The sequence below is a fragment of the Arachis hypogaea genome, chromosome 17, assembly GCF_003086295.3.
Source record: "Arachis hypogaea cultivar Tifrunner chromosome 17, arahy.Tifrunner.gnm2.J5K5, whole genome shotgun sequence".
Classification (NCBI taxonomy): Eukaryota; Viridiplantae; Streptophyta; class Magnoliopsida; order Fabales; family Fabaceae; genus Arachis; species Arachis hypogaea.
Window position 1 is genome coordinate 82840837 of NC_092052.1, and position 7875 is coordinate 82848711.

At 40.5% G+C, this 7875-nt stretch overlaps 1 non-coding gene across 1 annotated transcript; it reads left to right on the top strand.

Moving 5' to 3' along the window:
- Positions 1–6963: 6963 nt before the first annotated feature.
- LOC112768610 (small nucleolar RNA R71) lies at positions 6964–7067 on the top strand. Its single transcript, XR_003186017.1, has one exon. It is a non-coding gene; the product is annotated as a small nucleolar RNA R71 (small nucleolar RNA).
- Positions 7068–7875: the final 808 nt, after the last annotated feature.

Consider the following 7875-nt stretch of genomic DNA (forward strand, 5'->3'; position numbering starts at 1 on the left):
CGCACGTCAATTTTTGGCGCCGTTGCCAGGGAGTTACAATAGTGTGCTAAGTTATTGGTTAGTGTAAATATTTTTAATTTTTACATATTTGCATATTTTATTTTATTTTATTACCCTTAGCTCTATGTTTCTTTCATTGAATGACGCGTTTGTTACCGGATCCGATCTTAGTCACGTTTGACCCCGAAATTGAAAGGACTATTTCACGTATAAGGCGGGCTCGGCGTCGGTTATCCTCTAAGGGTGGTGAAGTGGTTACTACCAATTCATCAGTCCTATTGGTGCACGAAATTGTGATCTCAGCCAATGGCACCAAAAACTCTGTACGCACGTCTTAATAAATTGTTTTTCAGTCACAACTTCGATACAACTAACTAGCAAGTGCACTGGGTCGTCCAAGTAATAAAACCTTACGTGAGTAAGGGTTGATCCCACGGAGATTGTTGGTATGAAGCAAGCTATGGTTATCTTGTAAATCTCAGTCAGGCGGATAATAATTGATTATGGAGTTTTCGAAAATAAATAATAAATAGACAGAAAATAAAGATAGAAATACTTATGTATATCATTGGTGAGAATTTCAGATAAGTGTATGGAGATGCGTTCGTCCCTCTAAACTTCTGCTTTCCTGCTGTCTTCATCCAATCAGTCCTACTCCTTTCCATGGCTGGCTTTATGTAAGGACATCACCATTGTCAATGGCTACTTTTCATCCTCTCTGGAAAATGGTCCGATGCGCTGTCTTTTCATAGCTAATCATCTGGAGGCATCACCGTGGTCAATGGCTTCATCCTATCCTCTTGTGAAAATGGTCCAAATGCACTGTCACAGCACGGCTAATCATCTGAGGTTCTCAATCATACTGGAATAGGATTCACCCTCCTTTTGCGTCTGTCACTACACCCAGCACTCACGAGTTTGAAGTTCGTCACAGTCATTCAATCCCAGAGTCCTACTCAGAATACCACAGACAAAGTTTAGACTTTCCGGACTCTCATGAATGCCGCCATCAATCTAGCTTATACCACGAAGATTCTGATTAAGAGATCCAAGAGATACTCATTCAATCTAAGGTAGAACGGAAGTGGTTCTCAGGCACGCGTTCATAGGGAATGATGATGATTGTCACGTTCATCACATTCATATTGAAGTGCGAATGAATATCTTAGAAGCGGAATAAGTTGAATTGAATAGAAAAACAGTAGTACTTTGCATTAATTCATGAGGAACAACAGAGCTCCACACCTTAATCTATGGAGTGCAGAAACTCTACCGTTTGAAAATACATAAGTGAAAGGTTCAGGCATGGTCGAATGGCCAGCCCCCATGATCTAAGAACCAGACATCCCAAGATGATCCAAAGATCTCTAATACAATAGTAAAAAGTCCTATTTATACTAAACTAGTTACTAGGGTTTACAGAAGTAAGTAATTGATGCATAAATCCACTTCCGGGGCCCACTTGGTGTGTGCTTGGGCATAGCTTGAATGTTACACGTGCAGAGGCTCTTTCTGGAGTTGAACGCCAGGTTGCAACGTGTTTCTGGCGTTCAACTCCAGACTGCAGTGTAGAACTGGCGTTCAACACCCTTTTACGTCGTCTAAACTCGGCCAAAGTATAAACTATTATATATTGCTGGAAAGCCCTGGATGTCTACTTTCCAACGCAATTCGAAGCGGGCCATTGTGAGTTCTGTAGCTCCAGAAAATCCACTTTGAGTGCAGGGAGGTCAGAATCCAACAGCATCAGCAGTCCTTCTTCAACCTCTGAATCTGATTTTTGCTCAAGTCCCTCAATTTCAGCCAGAAAATATCTGAAATCATAGAAAAACACACTAACTCATAGTAAAGTCCAGAAATGTGAATTTAACATAAAAACTAATAAAAACATCCCTAAAAGTAACTAGATCCTACTAAAAACATACAAAAAAACAATGCCAAAAAGCGTATAAATTATCCGCTCATCACAACACCAAACTTAAATTGTTGCTTGTCCCCAAGCAACTGAAAATCAAATAGGATAAAAAGAAGAGAATATACTATAAATTCCAAACTATCAATGAAGCATAGCTCCAATCAGATGAGCGGGACTTGTAGCTTTTTGACTCTTGAATAGTTTTGGCATCTCACTTTATCCATTGAGGTTCAGAATGATTGGCATCTATAGGAACACAGAGTTCAGATAGTGTTATTGATTCTCCTAGTTCAGTATGTTGATAATTGAACACAACTACTTTATGAGTCTTGGTCGTGGCCCTAAGCACTTTGTTTTCCAGTATTACCACCGGATACATAAATGCCACACACACATAACTGGGTGAACCTTTTCAGATTGTGACTCAGCTTTGCTAAAGTCCCCAATTAGAGGTGTCCAGGGTTCTTAAGCACACTCTTCTTTTTCTTTGGACCTTGACATTAACCGCTCAGTCTCAAGTTTTCACTTGACACCTTCACGCCACAAGCACATGGTTAGGGACAGCTTGGTTTAGCCGCTTAGGTCGGGATTTTATTCCTTTAGGCCCTCCTATCCACTAATGCTCGAAGCCTTGGGATCCTTTTTATTACCCTTGCCCTTTGGTTTTAAGGGCTATTGGCTTTTTGCTCTTGCCTTTTGGTTTTAAGAGCTTTGGCTTTTTCTGCTTGCTTTTTCTCTTTTTTTTTTCTATTTTTTTCACTATTTTTTTTTCTGCAAGCTTTGTTCTTTGCTACTTTTTCTTAATTCAAGGATCATTTTTATGATTTTTCAGATTATCAAATAACATGTCTCCTTGTCATCATTCTTTCAAGAGCCAACATATTTAACATTCTTAAACAACAACTTCAAAAGATATATGCACTGTTCAAGCATTCATTCAGAAAACAAGAAGCATTGTCACCACATCAATATAATTAAACTAAGTTCAAGGATAAATTCGAAACTCATGTACTTCTTGTTCTTTTGAATTAAAATAGTTTTCATTTAAGAGAGGTGATGGATTCATAGGACATTCATAACTTTAAGATAAAGTTACTAAAGACTAATGATCATGTAATAAGACACAAACATGGATAAGCACTTAACATAGGGAAAACAAAAAACAGAGAATGTAAGAACAAGGAATGAGTCCACCTTAGTGATGGTGGTGTTTCCTTCTTGAGGAACCAATGATGTCCTTGAGCTCTTCTATGTCTCTTCCTTGTCTTTGTTGCTCCTCCCTCATTGCTTTTTGATCTTCTCTAATTTCATGAAGGATGATGGAGTGCTCTTGATGTTCCACCCTTAATTGTCCCATGTTGGAACTTAATTCTCCTAGGGAGGTGTTGATTTTCTCCCAATAGTTTTGTGGAGGAAAATGCATTTGAGGCATCTCCGGGATCTCATGGTGATGAGCTTCATGCGTCTCTTGAGCTCCATGAATGGGCTCTCTTGTTTGCTCTATCTTTTTCTTAGTGATGGGCTTCTCTTCCTCAATGGGAATGTCTCCTTTTATGTCAATCCCAACTGAGTTGCATAGATGGCAAATGAGTTGGGGAAAAGCTAACCTTGCCATAGTGGAGGACTTGTCAGCCACCTTGTAGAGTTCTTGAGGTATAATCTCATGAACCTCCACCTCTTCTCCAATCATGATGCTATGGATCATGATGGCCCGGTCTATAGTAACTTCAGACCGGTTGCTAGTGGGAATGATTGAGCGTTGAATGAAATCCAACCATCCTCTAGCTACAGGCTTAAGGTCCAGTCTTCTCAGTTGAACTGGTTTGCCTTTTGAGTCAATCTTCCATTGAGCTCCTTCCACACATATGTCCATGAGGACTTGGTCCAACCTTTGATCAAAGTTGACTCTCCTTGTGTAGGGGCGTGCGTTCTTTTCCATCATTGGCAAGTTGAACGCCAACCTTACATTTTCTGGACTAAAATCTAAGTAATTCCCCCGAACCATGGTGAGATAATTCTTTGGGTTCGGGTTCTTACTTTGATCATGGTTCCTTGTGATCCATGCATTGGCATAGAACTCTTGAACCATTAGGATGCCGACTTGTTGGATGGGGTTTGTTAGAACTTCCCAACCTCTTCCTTGGATTTCATGTCGGATCTCTAGATACTCATTTCTCTTGAGCTTGAAAGGGACCTCGGGAATCACCTTCTTCTTGGCCACAACATCATAGAAGTGGTCTTGATGAGCTTTGGAGATGAATCTTTCCATCTCCCATGACTCGGAGGTGGAAGCTTTTGTCTTCCCTTTCCCTTTTCTAGAGGATTCTCTGGTCTTGGGTGCCATCAATGGTAATGGAAAAAAAAAAGCTTATGCTTTTACCACACCAAACTTAGAATATTGCTCGCCCTCGAGCAAGAGAAGAAAGAATAGATGAAGAAGAAGAAGAAGAAATGGAGGAGGGGGAGAGAGAAATGTGTTTTGGCCAAGAAGGGGAAGAGAGGGTTCTTTTGTGTGAAAATGAAGAAGAATGGAGGGCTTTATATAGGGAAGGGAGGGGGGTTAAGGTTCGGCCATATGGGTGGGTTTGGGTGGGAAATTGATTTTGAATTTTGAAGATAGGTGGAGTTTATGAGGTAGGTTTATGGGGAAGTGTGGATGATGTGAGTGGTGAAGTGGTGATAGGGAAGAGAGATTGAGGTGATTGGTGAAGAGTTTTGGGGAAGAGTGTTTATTGGGAAGAGAGGATGAACATTGAGAAGAGGGAAGAGAGTGAGTGGTGGTAGGTGGTGATCCTGTGGGGTCCACAGATGCTGAGTTGATCCTGTGGGGTCCACAGATTCTGAGGTGTCAAGGATTTACATCCCTGCACCCATTAGGCATGTAAAATGCCTTTGCATGCAATTCTGGCGTTTAAACGCCGAATTGATGCTTGTTCTGGGCGTTCAACGCCCAGATGCAGCATATTTCTAGCGTTGAACGCCAGCCAGATGCTTGTTTCTGGCGTTCAGCGCCAGCTCTTCTTCACTGTGCATTTCTAGCATCTGAACGCCAGGATGCTGCTTGTTTCTGGCGTTCAACGCCAGAAACATGCTCTGTTCTGGCGTTGAATGCCAGACAGATGCTCCTTACTGGCGTTTAAACGCCAGTGAGATCCTCCTCCAGGGTGTGATTTTTCTTCTGCTGTTTTTGATTCTGTTTTCAATTTTTATATTTATTTTGTGACTCCACATGATCATGAACCTAATAAAACATGAAGTAACAATAAAAATAAAATTAGATAAATAAAAATTGGGTTGCCTCCCAACAAGCGCTTCTTTAATGTCAATAGCTTGAGAGTGAGCTCTCATGGAGCCTCACAGATGTTCAGAGCATTGTTGAGACTCCCCAACACCAAACTTAGAGTTTGGATATGGGAGTTCAACACCAAACTTAGAGTTTGGTTGTGGCCTCCCAACACCAAACTTAGAGTTTGACTGTGGAGGCTCTGGTTGACTCTGTTTTGAGAGAAGCTTACTGTGCCTCTTTTCCATGTTTACAGAAGGATGACCTTGAGTTTTAAACACAAGGGAGTCCTCATTCAATTGAAGGACTAATTCGCCTCTGTCAACATCAATGACAGCTCTTGCTGTGGCTAGGAAGGGTCTTCCAAGGATGATGGATTCATCCTCATCCTTTCCAATACCTAGGACTATGAAATCAGCAGGGATGTAAAGGCCTTCAACCTTTACTAACACGTCCTCTACTTGTCCATAAGCTTGTTTTCTTGAACTGTCTGCCATCTCTAATGAGATTTTAGTAGCTTGCACCCCAAAGATTCCCAGTTTCTCTATTACAGAGAGGGGCATGAAGTTTATCCCTGAACCAAGGTCACATAGAGCCTTTTCAAAGATCATGGTGCCTATGGTACAAGGTAACTAAGAACTTTCCAGGATCCTGTTTCTTCTGAGGCAATGTCAGTTGATCCAGATCAGTTAGTTCATTGGTAAACAAGGGAGGTTCATCTTCCCAAGTTTCAATACCAAATAATTTGGCATTCAGCTTCATGATTGCACCAAGGTACTTGGTAACTTGCTCCGTAGTAACATCCTCATTCTCTTCAAAAGAGGAATACTCAGCAGAGCTCATGAATGGCATAAGGAGGTTTAATGGAATCTCTATGGTCTCTAGTTGAGTCTCAGATTCCTTTGGTTCCTCAGAGGGAAACTCCTTATTGATCACTGGACGTCCCAGGAGGTCTTCCTCACTGGGATTCACGTCCTCTCCCTTCCTTACAGGTTCGGCCATGGTGATCAATTCAATGGCCATACACTCTCCTTTTGGATTTTCTTCTGTATTGCTTGGGAGAGTACTAGGAGGGATTTCAGTGATCCTTTTACTCAGCTGGCCCACTTGTGCTTCCAAATTTCTAATGGAGGACCTTGTTTCATTCATGAAAATTACAGTGGCCTTAGATAGATCAGAGACTAAGTTTGCTAAATTAGAGGTATTTTGTTCAGAGTTCTCTGTCTGTTGCTGAGTGGATGATGGAAAAGGTTTACTATTGTTAAACCTATTTCTTCCACCATTATTAAAGCCTTGTTGAGGCTTTTGATCCTTCCATGAGAGATTTGGATGATTTCTCCATGAGGGGTTATAGGTATTTCCATATGGTTCACCCATGTAATTCACCTCTGCTATTGCAGGGTTCTCAGGATCATAAGCTTCTTCTTCAGAAACTGCCTCTTGAGTACTGTTGGATGCAGCTTGCATTCCATTCAGACTCTGAGAAATCATATTGACTTGCTGAGTCAATATTTTATTCTGAGCCAATATGGCATTCAGAGTATCAATTTCAAGAACTCCCTTCTTCTGAGGCGTCCCATTACTCATAGGATTCCTCTCAGAAGTGTACATAAACTGGTTATTAACAACCATGTCAATGAGTTCTTGAGCTTCTGCAGGTGTTTTCCTTAGGTGAATGGATCCACCTGCAGAAGTATCCAATGACATCTTAGCTAGTTCAGACAGACCATCATAGAATATATCCAGGATGGTCCATTCTGAAAGAATGTTAGAAGGACACTTTTTGGTCAGTTCCTTGTATCTCTCCCAAGCTTCATAGAGGGATTCACCTTCTTTTTGTCTGAAGGTTTGAACATCCACTCTAAGCTTACTCAGCTTTTGAGGAGGAAAGAACTTGGCTAAGAAAGCCTTGACCAGCTTATCCCAAGAGTTCAGGCTATCCTTAGGTTGAGAGTCTAACCATATTCTAGCTCTGTCTCTCACAGCAAAAGGGAAAATCATGAGCCTGTAGACTTCAGGATCTACTCCATTACTTTTAACAGTATCACAGATCTGCAAGAATTCAGTTAAGAACTGAAAAGGATCTTCAGATGGAAGTCCATGAAACTTGCAGTTTTGCTGCATCAGAGAAACTAATTGAGGTTTCAGCTCAAAATTGTTTGCTCCAATGGCAGGAATTGAGATGCTTCTTCCATGTAAATTGGAATTATGTGCAGTGAAGTCACCAAGCATTCTCCTTGCATTATTAGTTTCCTCTTCAGGGTCCTTTCAGATTCTGGATCTGCTTCAACAAGAATATTCTTGTCCTTGCTCCTGCTCATATGAAAAAGGAGGGAACAGAAAAATAATAATAGGGATCCTTTTTGCCCAGGTATAGAGGTTCCCTTAGGTGAGTGGAAGAAGAAAAGAATGTAATGTAAAGAAAGAAACATAAGGGTGAGGAGAGCAGAGATGTGAGATGAAGAGAAGTATTAATAGATGAATAAATAAATAGAAAGAGATGAGAGAGAAAGAGAATTTTTGAAAATTATTTTTGAAAAATGGTTAGTGATTTTTGAAATTAGTTTTTGAAAAAGGTTAGTAATTTTCGAAAATTAGGAATAAAATTAAAATCAAAAAATAAAAATAATTAGTTAATTAAAAAGAATTTTTTAAAAAAAGGGAGATATTTTCGAAA